Source organism: Eumetopias jubatus, unplaced genomic scaffold (assembly GCF_037043125.1).
Source record: "Eumetopias jubatus isolate StellerSeaLion01/CBP00866 unplaced genomic scaffold, mEumJub1_p1.0 scaffold_17, whole genome shotgun sequence".
Taxonomy (NCBI): Eukaryota; Metazoa; Chordata; class Mammalia; order Carnivora; family Otariidae; genus Eumetopias; species Eumetopias jubatus.
The window spans coordinates 79,329,909-79,349,138 of NW_028274823.1; the positions used below are offsets into that span (position 1 = coordinate 79,329,909).

The 19,230-nt window shown below is 39.2% G+C and overlaps 1 pseudogene; it reads right to left on the reverse strand.

Moving 5' to 3' along the window:
* The window catches only part of LOC114210257 (MOB kinase activator 1B-like), a 121,002-nt pseudogene extending 116,212 nt beyond the window's left edge, over positions 1-4,790 (reverse strand).
* Between the last annotated feature and the right edge of the window lie 14,440 nt (positions 4,791-19,230).

A 19,230-nucleotide genomic window follows, 5' to 3' on the forward strand; every position in this document is an offset into this window, starting at 1 on the left:
GATAGCTAAGGTCAGACCAATCAATGGGAGGTGAAAGGTCACAGGACAAAAATCGAGAAAGTTCTGTTAAGGAACACAAAGTGTGTGGAACAGGGAGCGCCCAAGTGGGCAGACCTACCTTACTTGCAATGCCACTTGACGGGTAAGGGGTTGGCAGTGGGGAACGACATACTCCGATGATGATAAATTCTCATAAATGTGAGATGCTTGGGAAATGAAATGGCCTTCCAAAACCGCAGTCACTATGCATTTGGTTGAGCTACTGATAAAGTCACAAAATTTTAAAAATTTAGGAACTCTAAGTCCAAAATAGTGTCACTCCCGGGCCTATATATTGAATAATTTTAAGCATACTATTAATAAAATTACATTCAACAAACTAAAAGCAAAAAAGAAATACTCTCCACTCATAATTGACTTTTACAGGCTTTTTTTAAAAGTGTGATTTCCTCAATTAACCTCTCTCTAATACTACTCACAGAAGAAAAAAGAAAAAAAGAGGTGACCTTCTAAATATAAATAATTTGTGCTGCACTAAATCAACAATGACTACATTTCTGGAACTGAGGGCATCCATGAAATACTGACTCTATCTATATTGCTTTAAATCCATCTTCCAGTAAAATAATTTTGCTGACAGGCTGGCTGCCCTGCCTGTGAGATATTGGACATTTATGTTATGAAGGTTATAACCAAATTATGGTTTAAGATATATATTAAATTATTACATTCATTCAATAAACTTTTACTACACACTTAGAATGTGAGAACCAGTGTGCTTTCACATATATCATTTTAAGCATTTATTTGCACTACAAAGCAGGTCATATATCCTCAGTGTATATCACCATGAGCTATTTTACTTTCTGTTATCAAAGCTGTAGCTTTTATATGAAAGCAATATAGAAATAAAAACATGACAGTGATAGCTAGTACCCGGATGTTAGTCCAGCCTCCATCAAACAACTGTGTTTTCTACACAATGAGCATGTGATTTTAAAGAACACCAAGGCTTCCCTCCTGATACAATTTCTGACTCTCTTTATTATTACCAAATCAATAATACACTTTGTATGCTATCAATGATGGTAATTATTATTTATAACATTGCCTAGGTCTCTTTCCTTACATTCCATGAGTCAAATAAATCTCCCTGACCATATTGGCAACAGGTCTGTTCTCATGAAAGAAAGATTTTGTGAAAGAAAATCTGAAATATGCAATTAAGGGAGGAGTGGTTTAGAATTACTTAAGGTTTTTGTTTTGTTTTGTTTTGATTTGTAAGCGTTATTTTTGCTTTGATTTTCAGATGTATTATAAATTACAGTATACATGGAGATATGCCAAATTACTTATGTCTCCATATACTATAGATCTGTTTTTTCTCTTCGGTTGCTCTAAATTACCGATATTCCTTCACTTTTATTTTGTTCATATCTGAGGATTCAATTTTGTAACTCACTGCTTCTAATGCATACTAGGTCAGATATGGATACTAGGTGAACAAATTCCCTAAGGTCATGCAAACTGCTGCGAAGGCAGGCAGTGAGACCTTATCAGAGTAAATCAGCAAGGCATGGCACAGCTTTGAGCTTACGTAGGAGGAGGCAGAAGGTACAAATAATTGATATGCCAAATCAGGTAAGGGATCAGCTCTGGAAGCCACACTGTGCTGTATAACCAGCATGTGTTTGTTCAGATGTCTGCCTTGATCATTTCCCTCCCTTTTTGTTCAAAGAACGCAAAAGCTCCAGGCTGATGGATCCCAGGAAAGAAGTCAAATGGGCTGCATGACCCACTTTGTGGCTCAGTTACCAATACCACAAGAGCAATTACATTCAATCAGATGCCGCCGATCTAGCAGTTTTTACAGGCTCTCTTCTAAAGTCTGCCTGTGTGTGTGTGTGCGCGCGCACGCACACACACGCACACCTCTCTCTCTCTCTCTCTCTCTCTTTCCTCTCTCTCTCTCTTTTCTCTCACTCCTTATACAGCCACACATCACTGCTGGCACCTAGGTTGGCCCTAGAATTTTGTTACACTGAACGGTGTGTCAACAATTTCACTGTGAGGCTATTCTGCAGGGTTTATCAGGAAGGGTATTATTAGGAAAGCATTCCCATTTGCATTTGCTTCAATTTGGCTCTCGCTCGATACACGTTTGTTCTTCCATTTTTTTTTTAACTGCTATGCATGTTGGAGGGGAAGTTGGATGACATTTTATTTATTTTAAGTTGTCTTTTTTTTCCCCTAAGAGCGGCAAAAGGAAGGATGTTTTTTAGAATAATCTTTTTTTAGTTACTGATTTCTACAAGCAAAAGTTTTTTCTTATATTTGAATAATTCCTTTTGTAAAACAGACTATTTAACTTTGAAAAACAGCTGCTATACACCCTTACCAACTGCTCCCACAGCAATTTTCTACTCCATAGGGTATCCCAGTGCTGCATACTATCTTATAAAAAGTATTCTCAAGAGTGCATCAGTAACCTAATGAAGCCTTGTAACTGTTTGACACTGACCCTTTCCTTTCCTAAACTCCACATTGGAAGTATCATGTGACAATCCCACAAAAAGGAGCATGAAGGTGCATTGTATTTCTTAGATGCGTGATGGACGGTACATTTGCGTTGTTGTTGTTTACATTTGTGTTCTTGTTGACCACCTGTCTTTTTCCCTGTTAGTATTTACTGTGTATCTGCTATGAACAAGAGACGCTGAAATACACAAAGTATCTAACTTCAATGAACGTGTTATCTATCATGGAAAATAAACTATGGACACAAACTCTTCGCCTCCGATCGGAAACATAATGTACCCCCTGAGAGGAGGAAAAGACATCTTCTAGATAAAGGATTTGAAGAAGACACCCCGAGGATATGGCATTTGAGGAATTGGATGTTTACGGCTTCCACATGTGAGATTAAAGGTTGGGAATCCAAAGCAAAGAGCGGGACCAAAGAAAGGAAAATACAGGCTGTAGTAACTGACTAGGAAGCCACCTATTTTGATGAAACCGTAGAAAAAAAGGAGTAAGAGAAGGCCTGAAGATGAGCCAAGATTCAATTGTAGTAGGTCTCAAGTGTCCATCGTCCACAAAATAGAAATGATGAAGCTGATGTGCAGGGAGAAGAAAAGGTAGAGACCATGTACCTTCAAAAAGAAAGAGCTTGAGGAAGTCAATACCTTGTAGTGTTCATATCCTACTTCCAACTTCTTCTAAGGCCCACACCCATGGCCTTCTCTGCATAGGTCTGGGACATCCCTGTGTTTTTGTTTTTGTTTGTTTGTTTTTAATTCATGTACACACAGGCTCATATACGATAATCGTCCCTTTTTATTTTCTCAAGATACTTGCAGTGTTTTTTAACTTGCAAATGAAGAAACATTCATAAAACCAAAAATGAAACAGGACTCACAGAAATCACTTGCTCACATATCTGAGTGAACAGCAGTGGCTCCTAGAAGCAGGACATGAAGAAGAGACGAAGGTAATCACTGCCAGATACAGGATGGCTTAAAGGCTTGAAGCGAAGGAAGAAAGGAAGCTGAGAATAACCAACAGGAAAACTAATGGCCTAACAAGCAGAGGAGAAGTCATGTGCACACTCTGCTTCACAGTGACTTCTGACTGCATAGATCAAAGCTGTCAGCTACAGCATGGCAGAATCTGAATGATTCAATCCCAGTTTCTTACAGTTGAGGTCTCGGTCTTTAATTTTTTTTTTAATGTGCATGTTTTGGAGGTAAAAGGAAAGGGCTTCTACATGCATTCTGAATTACAAAAGTCAAAAATGGAATTTGATGTATTTTCAGCCCTATTCACAACCAAACCCTAAGGTCATGTCAAGACGACACATCAGCTGGAGAAGCAACGTGGTCTTCGGTAGCTCTCAGATGTCAGCAAGCATCAAATAATCTGGGCAACACAGTTAATGTGCTGTTTTCCTAGGCTCCATTCCTATGTATTTTGATCTCCACAGATAGGTGTGTGGCCAAGAATCTCCATTTTTAACAAATATTCCCATTGATTCTGATGCAGAAGGTCCCTGAAGGAAGCCTGGAGAATTCTTATCACTGATGTTTACCAGGCAGCTTGGGGCAGCAGAATCATCACTGGTCTGTAGGTCAGAAGTCACAACTTTTCTGAGGCTGATTATTCCAACTAAGAAATATTCATTCTATCCTTCCCATTTCAGTTATTGTCAAGTTAAAAATAATATAATAAATTACAATTACACTATCCATCGATCGCTATCCATGCTACAAATCACAATAGTGAAAGCATGCTGATTCCATGGCAAAGTGCGAATTAGACTGTAAAATCAAATGTTTGCAGGGGGGAAAAATATATATCTTTGTTTTGATATAAAACGGGTTTCCTTTCTCAAGGCCTCATTCTTTCTCAACGGCCAAGGGTTAACAAAATCATGACATTTCCAGGTATTCTTTTTTCTTTTAGTTTAAAACTTCACTTCCTTTGGGTAAATATTCAGTCAGATTCAAGTATTATTATTTCCATCACTAGCCACAGCGCCTTACTTCCCCGTCTTAAGGCCTTCACCTCTTGCTCTTACTTCCTTTTCTCAGGCTGCTGATGTCCCTGTCTACCAGAGCTGCAGGTGGGAAAAGGCGAGAGGGCTTATGGGACTGTCCTCCCTCAAGGAGAGACACTGCATATGTGGTCTGGGTGGTCCTTGGCCTTCTGCTGTGACTGTCAAACCTCAGTCCATGCCTGGGGCTGGCTGTGTCAGCCTGGACTGCAGCCAAAGTTGGCCGCTTAGGAGGCATTCCATCTGTGTGGGTCCCCACTGGACCCCAGTGCAAGGAAGCATGGCTGCCCGCCCCCAAAATCCACTGCAGAGGGGGTTCCAGGCAGGTGTTCTAGGGCCAGAACTCTACTGTGTTGGGTGGCCCCATGTGGTGGCTGGGAAAATGGCTCGCCCTTCCAGATCTTTTCACAAGTGATTGTAGACCTATTGGAAATCTATGAATCAAACTGAGCCCTGAGGGAAACTGGGGACTGTCTTTGCCTTCTCCCACCAGGTTCTGTCTCTCTCCAAACTCCACTATGCATACTACCAAAATGCTGCACTTAATTCTAGGCAGGTTTTCCTGCCGAGCAAACACCCCCAAACTCTAGCCCCTGGTACCCAGAATAGTCTCCCCAAATGAGCAATGACCTTAGTGGCCACCCTTTTTAAGGGGAGACAGGTTGAGCACACACCCCCAGCCACAGGGACCAAGAAAACTCCAGTCTTCAACTTACTTCTACTGCTTCTCTCTTCCCCTAGCTAAACTATCTTTTTATGTCTTGTTGTAGTAAACTAATTTTGCCTCATTTGGTCTGAAACATAGACTTCTGACACCAGGGTGGAGTATTCCTTAAATTTAACCCTTTGGAATTCTGTCTTTTATTCCGGGCTGTAGACTGTCTCCCAGGAACCATGCATGTTTAGTGTGGTTACCAAAGGGGATAGGGAGCATGCTAACTTCTTAAAAACAACAGCAACAAGTGATTAAAAGAAGGAATTAAACATACTGCTTAGGCTTTAAGGCATTTACAACTGAGTGCATGACTTGGGCAGACAATTATAATACAATGTGCTGATTATGGAAATAGAGATTTGGATAGGAGTATCCTGGAGTTCACAGTGGGGCCCCTAGGACCAAACTGAGAGCTCTGGGAATATATCTGGGAGAAGGTGCGATGCAGTACAAGGAGGTAAAGTAAGGCGGTGGGGGGAGAATGACCAGCAGCAGAGAGGCAAGAAGATGCAGATACTGTGTGCACGTGGAATTTGGAAGAGGTGTGGGAGCAAATGGAAGCTCAAGCAACAGGTTTTCCAGACAAGTTAACAGCTGACATTCTGTGAGTCCACAGGATCTCTGTTACTGTAATCAACAAGTTGTGTTACAATAGTTGGCCACAAGTCATCCATTCAATTGTAAATGCCTTAAATATAGAAGCAGTAGGTTTTAGTTTGTCTTTTATCAACATTTTTCTATCAGTGGCACCTAACACTGCAACTTGGTAGAAGCTCCTAAGTTTTTTTAAATTAATTTACCAATATGTTAATTAATTATTTACCAATATATTAATTACATGAAGACTAATGCAATTACAACGACCAATACTAAGTAATGAAATACTACATCAAAGATTTGTCATATAGTATATAAAAACTACTTAAATCTAAAAAGTCGCCAACAGGGGTGCCAGGCTGCCTCGGTCGGTAGAACATGAGACACTTGATCTCGGGGTCATCAGTTTGAGCCCCACGTTGGGTGTAGACATTATTTAAAAAACAAAATAAATAAAATGTAAATAAATAATGAATAAATAGTAAGTCACCAATCAGGTGCCAAGCACTGACCTTAGATGTCATTATGTCAGTGACATTAGACATTGCGCTCCTGGGAGCGCAAAGATGACTGGTGACAGTAGACCTTCTGTCTAGTGGCAAAGGCACAGACAATTATAATCAATGTGAGAAGGGTTCTGTGAAACATATGAAGTGCTATGGAGAGACAGAGAGGCAAACCTTACTTAGGAAAGTCAGAGAAACATTTACACAGAGTGGATTTCTGTGGGAAGTCACAGCCTGGGTCAATGCAGAAGAAGCTGAAAAGCCCAATCAGAGAATCCTTGAGGGGCTGGTGTGGCTGGAGTGTGTTTTATGTTGACCGTGATGGGACAGAAGACAGGAAAGAGTTGTCACATGATGAAGAAAGCTAATTTTTTTTAAATTTTTTATTGTTATGTTAATCACCATATATTATATCATTTGTTTTGGTGTAGTGTTCCATGATTCATTGTTTGTTCATAACACCCAGTGCTCCATGCAGAATGTGCCCTCTTTAATACCCATCACCAGGCTAACCCATCCCCCTACCCTCCTCCCCTCTAGAAACCTCAGTTTGTTTTTCAGAGTCCATCATCTCTCCCGGTTCGTCTCCCCCTCTGACTAACTCCCCTTCATTCTTCCTCTCCTGCTATCTTCTTCTTTTTCTTTTTTCTTAAAATATGTTGCGTTAATTGTTTCAGAAGTACAGATCTGTGATGCAACAGTCTTACACAATTCACAGAGTTCACCGTAGCACATACCCTCCCCAATGTCTATCACCCAGCCACCACACCCCTCCCACCCCCGACCACTCCAGCAACCCTCAGTTTGTTCCTGAGATTAAGAATTCCTCATATCAGTGAGGTCATATGATACATATCTTTCTCTGATTGACTTATTTCACTCAGTATAACACCCTCCAGTTCCAACCACGTCGTTGCAAATGCCAAGATCTCATTCCTTTTCATGGCTGCATAACATTCCATTGTGTATATATACCACCTCTTCTTTATCCATTCATCTGTCGATGGACATCTTGGCTCTTTCCACAATTTGGCTATGGTGGACATTGCTGCTATAAACATTGGGGTGCATGTAACCCTTCGGGTCCCTACATTTGTATCTTTGGGGTAAATACCCAGTAGTGCAATAGCTGGATCGAATGGTAGCTCTAATTTCAACTGTTTGAGGAACCTCCATACTCTTTTCCAGAGGGGTTGCACCAGCTTGCATTCCCACCAACAGTGTAGGAGTGTTCCCCTTTCTCCACATTCCCGCCAACATCTGTCGTTCCCTGACTTGTTAATTTTAGCCATTCTGTCGGGTGTGAGGTGGTATCTCATTGAGGTTTTGATTTGGATTTCCCTGATGCGGAGGGATGTTGAGCACTTTTTCATGTGCCTGTTGGCCATTTGGATGCCTTCTTTGGAAAAATGTCTGTTCATGTCTTCTGCCCATTTCTTGATTGGATTATTTGTTCTTTGGGTGTTGAGTTGGACAAGTTCTTTATAGATTTTGGATACTAGCCCTTTATCTGATATGTCATTTGAAAATATTTTCTCCCATTCTATCGGTTGTCTTTGGTTTTGTGGACTGTTTCTTTTGCTGTGCAAAAGCTTTTTATCTTGATGAAATCCCAATAGTTCATTTTTGCCCTGGCTTCCCTTGCCTTTGGCGATGTTTCTAGGAAGAAGTGGCTGCGGCTGAGGTCGAAGAGGTTGCTACCTGTGTTCTCCTTTAGGATTTGGATGGACTCCTGTCTCACGTTTAGGTCTTTCAACCATTTGGAGTCTATTTTTGTGTGTGGTGTAAGGAAATGGTCCAGTTTCATTCTTCTGCATGTGGCTGTCCAATTTTCCCAACACCATTTGTTGAAGAGACTGTCTTTTTGCCATTGGACATTCTTTCCTGCTTTGTCAAAGATGAGTTGACCATAGAGTTGAGGGTCCATTTCTGGGCTCTCGATTCTGTTCCATTGATCTATGTGTCTGTTTTTGTGCCAGTACCATACTGTCTTGATGATGACAGCTTTGTAATAGAGCTGGAAGTCCCGAATTGTGATGCCGCCAGCTTTGCTTTTCTTTTTCAACATTCCTCTGGCTATTCGGGGTCTCTTCTGGTTCCATACAAATTTTAGGATTATTTGTTCTATTTCTTTGAAAAAGGTGGATGGTATTTTGATGGGGATTGCATTGAATGTGTAGATTGCTCTAGGTAGCACTGACATCTTCACAATGTTGGTTGTCCCAATCCATGAACCTGGAACGTTTTTCTATTTCTTTGTGTCTTCTTCATTTTCTTTCATGAGTATTTTATAGTTTTCTGAGGACAGATCCTTTGCCTCTTTGGTTAAATTTATTCCTAGGTATCTTATGGTTTTGGGTGCAATTGTGAATGGGACCGACTCCTTGATTTGTCTCTCTTCTGTCTTGTTGTTGGTGTATAGGAATGCCACTGATTTCTGTGCATTGATTTTATAGCCTGCTACTTGACTGAATTCCTATATGAGTTCTAGCAGTTTTGGGGTGGAGTCTTTTGGGTTTTCCACATAAAGTATCATATCATCTGCAAAGAGTGAGAGTTTGACTTCCTCTTTGCCGATTTGGATGCCTTTGATTTCTTTTTGTTGTCTGATTGCTGTGGCTAGGACTTCTAACACTATGTTGAATAGCAGTGGTGAGAATGGACATCCCTGCCGCGTTCCTGACCTTAGGGGAAAAGCTCTCAGCCTTTCCCCATTGAGAATGATATTCGCTGTAGGTTTTTCGTAGATGGCTTTTATGATATTGAGGTATGTACCCTCTATCCCTATACTATGAGAGTTTTGATCAAGAAAGGATGCTCTACTTTGTCAAATGCTTTTTCTGCATCTATTGAGAGGATCATATGATTCTTGTTCTTTCTTTTGTTAATGTATGGTATCACGTTGATTGATTTGCAGAAGTTGAACCGCCTTGCAGCCCAGGGATAAATCCCACTTGGTCGTGGTGAATAATCCTTTTAATGTACTGTTGGATCCTATTGGCTAGTATTTTGGTGAGAATTTTTGCACCCATGTTCATCAAGGATATTGGTCTGTAATTCTCCTTTTTGATGGGGTCTTTGTCTGGTTTTGGGATCAAGGTAATGGTGGCCTCATAAATGATTTTGGAAGTTTTCCTTCCATTTCTATTTTTTGGAACAGTTTCAGGAGAATAGGTATTAATTCTTCTTTAAATGTCTGATAGAATTCCCCTGGGAAGCCATCTGGCCCTGGGCTTTTGTTTGTTGGGAGATTTTTGATGACTGCTTCAATTTCCTCAGTGGTTATAGGTCTGTTCAGGTTTTCTATTTCTTCCTGGTTCAATTTTGGTAGTTGATCCATCTCTAGGAATGCACCCATTTCTTCCAGGTTATCTAATTTGCTGGCATAGCGTTGCTCATACTATGTTCTTATAATTGTTTGTATTTCTTTGGTGTTGGTTGTGATCTCTCCTCTTTCATTCATGATTTTGTTGATTTGGGTCAATTCTCTTTTCTTTTTGATCAGTCTGGCCAGGGGTTTATCCATCTTGTTAATTCTTTCAAAGAACCAGCTCCTACTTTCGTGGATCTGTTCTACTGTTCTTTTGGTTTCTAGTTCATTGATTTCTGCTCTGATCTTTATGATTTCTCTTCCCCTGCTGGGTTTAGGCTTTATTTGCTATTATTTCTCCAGCTCCTTTAGGTGTAGGGTTAGGTTGTGTATCTGAGACCTTTCTTGTTTCTTGAGAAAGGCTTGTATTGCTATATACTTTCCTCTCAGGATTGCCTTTGGTGTATCCCAAAGATTTTGAACAGTTGTGTTTTCATTTTCTTGGTTTCCATGAATTTTTTAAATTCTTCTTTAATTTCCTGGTTGACCCATTCATTCTTTAGTAGGATGCTCTTTAGCCTCCATGTATTTGAGTTTTTTCCGACTTTCCTCTGGTGATTGAGTTCTAGTTTCAAAGCATTGTGGTCTGAAAATATGCAGGGAATGATCCCAATATTTTGGTACCGGTTGAGACCTGATTTGTGACCTAGGATGTGATCTCTTTTGGAGAATGTTCCATGGGCACTAGAGAAGAATGTGTATTCCGTTGCTTTGGGATGGAATGTTCTGAATATGTCTGTGAAGTCCATTTGGTCCAGTGTGTCATTTAAAGTCTTTATTTCCTTGTTGATCTTTTGCTTAGAGGATCTGTCCATTTCAGTGAGGGGGGTGTTAAAGTCCCCCACTATTATTGTATTGTTGTCAATGTGTTTCTTTGCTTTTGTTATTAATTGCCTTATATAATTGGCTGCTCCCATGTTCGGGGCAGAGATATTTACAATTGTTAGATCTTCTTGTTGGATAGACCCTTTAAGTAGGATATAGTGTCCTTCCTCATCTCTTATTACAGTCTTTGGTTTAAAATCTAGTTTGTCTGATATAAGGATGGCCACCCCAGCTTTCTTTTGGTGTCCATTAGCATGGTAAATGGTTTTCCACCCCCTCACTTTCAATCTGGGGGTGTCTTTGGGTCTAAAATGAGTCTCTTGCACACAGCGTATGGATGGGTCTTGTTTTTTAATCCAATCTGATAGCCTGTGTCTTTTGATTGGGGCATTGAGCCCATTTACATTCAGGGTAACTATTGAAAGGTATGAATTTAGTGCCACTGTATTGCCTGTAAGGTGACTGTTACTGTATGTTGTCTGTGTTCCTTTCTGATCCTTGCTGCTTTTAGGCTCTCTCTTTGCTTAGAGGACCCCTTTCAATATTTCTTGGATGGCTGGTTTCGTGTTTGCAAATTCCTTTAGTTTTTGTTTGTTCTGGAAGCTTTTTATCTCTCCTTCTATTTTCAATGACAGCCTAGCTGGATATAGTATTCTTGGCTGCATATTTTTCTCGATTAGTGCTCTGAAGATATCTTGCCAGTCCTTTCTGGCCTGCCAGGTTTCTGTGGATAGGTCTGTTGCCAATCTCATATTTTTACCATTGTAGGTTACATATCTCTTCTCCCGAGCTGCTTTCAGGATTTTCTCTTTGTCTCTGAGACTCGTAAGTTTTAGTATTAGATGTCGGGGTGTTGACCTATTTTTATTGATTTTGACAGGGGTTCTCTGTGCCTCCTGGATTTTGATGCCTGTTTCCTTCCTCACATTAGGGAAGTTCTCTGCTATTATTTGCTCCAATATACCTTCTGCCCCTCTCTCTCTTTCTTCTTCTTCTGGGATCCCAATTATTCTAATGTTGTTTCATCTTATCATATCACTTATCTCTCGAATTCTGCCCTCGTGATACTGTAGTTGTTTATCTCTCTTTTTCTCAGCCTCTTTATTTTCCATCTTTTGGTCTTCTATGTCACTGATTCTCTCTTCTGCCTCATTTATCCTAGCAGTTAGTGCCCCCATTTTTGATTGCACCTCATCAATAGCCTTTTTGATTTCGCCTTGGTTAGATTTTAGTTCTTTTATTTCTCCAGAAAGGGTTTCTCTAATAACTTCCACGCTTTTTTCAAGCCCAGCTAGTATCTTTAAAGTCATGATTCTGAACTCTAGGTCCGACATCGTACTAATGTCCGTATTGAGTAGGTCCCTGGCTGACGGTACTACCTCTTGTTCTTTTTGCTGAGGTGATTTTTTCCGTCTTGTCATTTTGTCCAGAGGAGAATAGATGAATGAGAGAACAAAATGCTAACAGGTTTACATGTCCCCAGCAAATATACTGTATACAAATCAGAAAAGATCTGAAACCAGGGGAAAAGAAAGGGAAAGAAAGAAAAAAGAAAGAGAAAAAAAAAGAAAAAAAGAAAAAAAAAGATAAAAACAAAAACAGAACAATACAAAAAAAGCAGAATGTGATCAAATATGATAAGGCTAGTGCATAGATCAGTGCCACACACTAGATTTTGGGCGTATTTTGGTCTGTTAGAAAAAAGTGCCTCCTAAAATTTTAAAGGAAGAAAAACATATATGTACAAAATAAGGGTTGATACAATGAACGGATAGAAGATGAGTGTAAAGATAAAAAGTATAAAAGATTTTATAAAAGGACTTGATAAGATAAGAAGTTGTTTGAAAAAAGAAAGAAGATTAAAAAAAAAGAAAGAAAAAAGGGAGAGAATGTGATCAGGCAGGAGACTAAAACAGAGCCATACACTAGTGATATAAGGTATATTTTGATTTGTTAGAAGAAACCATATCTCAAAATTTTAAAGAGAGAACAACTTATATATATATATATATATATATGCCAAAAATAAGGGTAACTACTATGAAGGGATAAAATATGACTCTAAAAATGAAAAATAAAAATGTTTTTTTTTTAAAGAGATTGATAAGATGTTGGTTGAAAAAAGGAAAAAGAAAAAGAAAAAAAACAGTTAACAAAAATTAACTTTGATGAACTAATGAATCATGGTAAAAAAAAGCCATGAATTCTATGTGCAGTATTCCCCTAGCGCTGGAGTTCTCCCGTTCTCCTTGATCGGTAAACTTGGTCTTGGCTTGCTGGCTGTTCGTGCTGATCTTCTGGGGGAGAGGCCTGTTGCCGTGGTTCCCAAATATCTTTGCCGGAGGCGGAATTGCCCCGCCCTTGTCGGTCCGGGCTAAGCAAGCTGCTCGGGTTTGATCTCAGGAGCTTTTGTTCCCTGCAAGCTCTCGGTACAGCCTTGGAGGACCAGGGCAAAAAATGGTGGCCTCCCAATCTCCACCCGGAGGAGCTGAGAACTCGGGGCCCTGCTCCTCAGTGTGCCCCCAGAGAAAAGCAGTCACTCCCGTCTCCCCGGTCTCCGGCCGCACTCCGTGCTCACCCGGCCTGTGACCGAGCGTTTCTATCTCTGGCATCCGACCCCGTGTGGAGTCTCCAAACCCAGCAGAGCCCTGCGGTGCTTTCCCGCGCCCCTCCTCCCCGGGAAGGAAGGGGAGTCTCCCCAGATCTGCCGCTTGTTGGGTCCCTGCTGGAGGAGCAGTGGCCCGACTGGGCCGCGGATCACAGTTTATGGCCACCCCGAGCTGAGAGCCCGCGCCTCGGCTCCGTCTCTGCAGCCGGCTTCCCCGCTCCAATACCTGGGAGCTCTGCCGCACTCAGGCACCCCCGGTCTTTCTGTGACCCCGACGGTCCTGAGATCACACTGTCCCGCGAGGGTTCCACCCCCCGCTTAGCCACTGCAGCGACGTCCCTCCGCCGAGCCGACTTCTAAAAGGTCCGATTTTGTGCTCCGCGGCTCTAGCACTTGCCAGAAGCGGCCGACGGAGGCCCCCTTCCCCCGCCGTCTATCCTCCCGAATATCGCCTCGGATTCACTTCTCTGCACGTCCTACCTTCCAGTAAGTGGTCGCTTCTCTGTTCAGATAGTTGTTGCTACTCTCCTCTTTGATCTCCTGTTGAGTTCGTAGGTGTTCAGAATGGTTTGATCCCTATCCAGCTGAATTCCTGAGACCAGACGAAATCTAGGTCTCCTACTCCTCCTCCATCTTGCTCCGCCCCCCCGAAGAAAGCTAATAATAAGAACAATATTGGTAATGCATTTATGAGCACCTAATATGTTTAGGGATTAGGCAGAAAGCATATGCAGTGCATAGAGTCTACGCTTGATCTTCACAACTTGGGTATTATACCCAAGTTTATATGGTGTTTATATGGTGTAAAGCTTTGCTCAGAGCTTCATCCATTGCTGTCCATTATGCAACGAACAAAAGTCGGTTAATACTAGTTATATTTATTGATTATTAAATTTTGACTGCCCAGAACTTCACAGTGGTGATTATTAAAAACCTGAAGCCAGCAAATACAGTCCATGCTAGGCCTCAAGAAGTTAAGAACCAATCCTGGGAACTGGTTTAAAAATTAAGTCTCACCTTCAAATGAGAGCTGGAGAGTCTTCCTGCTCAAAACTGGATATTAATCCATATGCTTACCCCCTGAATTCAATGTCATGCCCAGCTGTCAAACGGTACTTCTGTTCTGATTCTCGATCTGCATAATAAATCTCTGATGGGACAAGTCCTGTGAGATGAGACCCTGCCATTCCTTGCTCTGGGGCTCCATGTGTCACACCTGATGGTGAATTAGAACTAAGTACCTCAACTTTTTCCCCTCATCATGTCACTAGATGGGTTAGTTTGGAACCCAAATCATCCCCTTAAAATTTCAGCAATTGGAACTGATGCTTACCCTCTTTAAGATCAACTTTAAGGTACACTCTCCCTGAACACTGGCCCAGATAACTTTCCCTTCTCAGACCAGGTCATCCTATAGCCTCTTCATGCCTTCTGCCCAAACCCATAAAGGCTATAGAGTTGACTATGCTTCATAAGTAAATAAATAAATAAATAATATAACATAATATAATATAATATATGTAAAATTTATATACTTATTGTATTAAAAGAACAATGGTCTCCCCAAAATGTCCACATTGTAATCCTTGGAGCCTATGAAAACATTGCTGTATCTGCAAAAGGAACTTTGCAGATGTGATTAAATTAAGGATGGGAAGATGCTTAAGATGGGAAAATTACCCTGGATTATCAAATGGACCTAAGTAATCATAGGGAACCTTGTAAGGCAGAGGCAAGAGGGCCAGCATCAGACAAGGAAACAGAGTCTGAAGTGAGGCACAGACAAGTCAGAGGAAGCAGCCTGAAGCCAAGGAGTTCACGTGGCCCCCAGAGACCAGTAAGGGCTCAAACATAGGTTCTCCACTGGACCCAGTAGAAGCATGTAGCCCCATTGACACTCATTTCTGAGTTCCGACTTCCAGAACTGTGAAATAATAAATAAGTAATAAATAATAAATAACTATATAATAAATATAAATAGAATGTTACTATATAATAATACAATATAATGGTATATACTACATTGTATAACACGTAATATATAATATACCATAAATATTTAATATATAAGCATAAAATAAATATATATTTATATAAATATAATATGTATAATACATAATTATATAATAAATTTATATAAATATAAATAAATTTGTGTTGTGTGAAAGTACTAAGGTTGTGGTAATTTGTTACGGCAGAAATAGGAAATTAATATACTACCACATCTTGCTGAAAGAAAGCAAAAGTACATTATATATGACAGCAAAACTTTCAATGTATAAAGTTTTTACTTGAAAGAGAATTTACAGGGGGCGCCTGGGTGGCTTAGCTGGCTGAGCGACCTACTTTTGGTTTCAGCTCAGGTCATGATCACGGGATGGGACCTTCCTCAGGCTCCGCACTTCACAGGTAGTCTGCTTGAGATTCTCTTTCCCTCTGCCCCTCTCCCCACTCCCGTGTGTTTCTGTGCACTTTCTCTCACTCTCTCTCTCTGGAATGAATAAATAAATCTTAAAAAAAAAAAGAAAGAAAGAAAGAAAGAATTTACAGAACTGCATTCCATCCTTGACAGTAACTACTAACGGGCTAAAATACACTACCGTTTCAACTGTTTCAGGAATTAGGCCACAGGTAGTACAGGACAATAATTTTTGGCTGAAGGGAAACACAAGTCCTGGGACACAGTGGGTTTCTAGTCCAGCAAGAATAATACAGCTTCAGTGAGTTCCTGTGATATTCCAGTAAGATTTTGTAAATGTCACGACTTAGGCGTAAGGGAAGTAAATGTCTCATAAGAAGGGTCACAAAGACTAAATTTAAAACTGAAGTAGTTCCATCAAACCAAGAGTAAAACCAATCCTGACAGAATAAAAAAGATGTAACTGCCTCACTGAACAAAATTCAACACGTTTTTTAAGGGAAGATGATCTAATTCAAACTCCCTACAACATGTTACATACAATATACACCAAATAGTCAAAACTACTAGGAAATAAAACAACAAGGTAGAAAATATATTCACCAGTCTAGGAGGACAAAAACTTCCCAATATACACTGACCTTGATATAACTCAGATATTTGAATTAGCTAGTAAAAATTTTGCTGCTTTACTAAATATGTTGGACTTAAAAAGAAAAAAGAATGTCACAGTGAGAAAACAAAGAATCACAAAGCACAGAGGCAAATCATAGCTGAAAAAAGGTAATTCATTATTTGAAATCAGAAATTAACTGAATGGATTTCTGTAGATTAGAGCTGGCAGAAGAAAGTGTCAGTGAACTTGAAAACAGGTCAAGAGAATATATCCAATCTGAATAACAGAGTAGTTAAAAACAACCAACCAGAGCCTCAGCTGAAGGAAAATGTCAAATAGCCTTATACATATGAAATTGGGTCCCATTGGAAAGAGGGAAAAAGAGGATAAGACAAAAAATTTTGAAAAAATAATTACCTAAATTTGCAAATATGATCATAAAAATCTATTTTTATATCCAAAAGGTTCAGGAATCACCAAGCACTATAAATAAAAAAAAAAAGAACCACACTTAGTTACATCATAGTTAAAATGCTTAAAACTGGAGATCAAGAGAAAATCTTTGAGGAAACTGGGTGTGGGGGGAAGGCACATTATGGCAAAAATCTGAGTAATGGCTTGTTTGTAATTAGCAACAATGGGAACAAAATGGCAATGAAAGAATATACTCAAAGTACTTAAAGAAATTTGAAGAAATATCTAGAATTCTAAGAAGTGGGTGGCAAATGGGCTAGATGGGCAATGGGTATTAGAGAGGGCATGTGATGAGCACTAGGTGTTGTGTGTAAGTGATGAATCACTGAATTCTATCCTGAAACCAATACTGCACTGTACATTAACTAACTAAAATTTAAATACAAAATTAAAAAAAAATATCCAGAATTCTATATAGAAGGAAAACACTACAAAAAGTAACATTTTCAGTTAAGAAAATTTGAGACAATTTGTTACCAGTGGACAATCATTACATTAAATACTAAAAGAAGTTCTTCATTCTAAAGGGAAAAGAGACCCCATGAAAACGCAAATCTATAGTAAGAAATAAAGATCACTTGAAATGATAGGTATGGGGTAAATGTCACAGATTACATTTTAGCTCCTTTTATTTTCTTCGAAAATAGACAAAAATAATAACTTTGACTGTTAGGGCTTATTACACCTATAGATGTAAAATATATAACAACAATCACACAAAGGATGACTGGTAGTTAAATAGACTTCTGTTGCTTTTAGATTCTTGTACTATACATGAAATAATTGACTATTAACTCTAAGTAGACTTTCATTGATTAATAATGCATATTGCAACCCCATATTCACCATGCTAGAAAATCATACAAAGAAGCTAATATAGTTGAAAGCCAAAAGAGATATTAAAATATTGTGCTTAAAATTTTTTAGTTAATACAAAGTAAAGCAGGAAGAGAAAATCGGAGTGACAAAAATTCAATGGATCTACTATAATACATACAGCAAGAGAGTTGATTTAAACCCAAACATATGAATAACTACATTAACTATAAAAGAAATTTACATTCAAATTAAAGACAGAGACTGTCAAACTGGTTAAGAAGATAAGAATAAACTCTATGATAACACAATTACTTTAAATAGATAAAGAAACATAAAATACATGGGGCGCCTGGGTGGCTCAGTCTTTAAGCATCTGCCTTCAGCTCAGGTCATGATCCCAGGGTCCTGGGATCGAGCCCCACATTGGGCTCCTGGATGCTCAGCGGGAAGCCTGCTTCTCCATCTCCCACTCCCCCTGCTTGTGCTCCCTCTCTCGCTATGTATCTCTCTGTCAAATGAACAAATAAAATCTTTAAAAAAAAAAAGAAACAAAGAATACAAAAGAATTGGAAAAGATTTTACAGACAAATAATATGCACAAGAAAATTGATGTGGTATTATTATTATTAGACAAATTAGGCTTCAAGATAAGGAATACTGGGTATCCTGGCTGGCTCAGTTGGTGGAGCATGCAACTCTTGATCTCCAGGTTGTGAGTTCGAGCCCCATATTGGGTACAAAGATTACTTAAAAATAAAGTATTAAAAAAAAAACTTAAAAAAAAAGATGAGGATTATTAGCAGAATTAAAGAGGTAAGATTACCAGTTTTTACATACGTGTAAGTGTGTGTGTGTGTGTGTGTGTAAAATCTGGTGTATATCAGTGTGTCTGTGTTTATGCATGTGTATGTATATACATAAAATAATATATATATATCACCTTTGTGTGTGTGTATATATACAAATATATATCAATAAGTTCTTATCATACATACGTTAATATATTATATAAAAATTCTATTGTAAAATTTATACCTGTTGTAAAATTATAACATGTAATTATGTGTAATATATAAAATACATATATATGTCACCATAAAAGGTGAATCAATTCAACAAGAAGACTTAAGAATTCCAAATGTGTACCTATTAACAGAGCTACAAAATTCATAAAGCAAAAAACTTTCAGAAATAAAGTGGATAAGTTTTTAATTAGATAATTAGACATCTCTCTCTTAATAACAGAAAAACTAGAAAGAATGTCAGTAAGAATATAGATTTCAAAAACATTATTATCCAGGGGCACCTGGGTGGCTCATTTGGTTAAGCATCTACCTTTGGCTTAGGTCATGATCCCAGGGTCCTGGGATGGAGGCCTGCATTGGGCTCCTTACTCAGGGGGGAGCCTGCTTCTCCCTCTGCCTGCAGCAAGGGGGGCTGCTTCCCCCATCTTCCACCCCCTTGTGCTCTCTCTCCCCATCAAATAAATAAATAAAATCTTTAAAAAATTATTATCCAATTTGAAATAACCAATTAATAATTTATAGAACACTGCATTCAATGTTTATGGAATACACATTCTTTTCCAGTGCACATGGAATGTTTACTGAGATGGACCACACAATGGAAATAAAATGTGTCTCTAAATTCTGGAGAATAAAATTTAATGAAGTGTTCTCTGACAATGGCAACTTTAAATTAGGAATCAAATAAACAAAAATATGTCTAG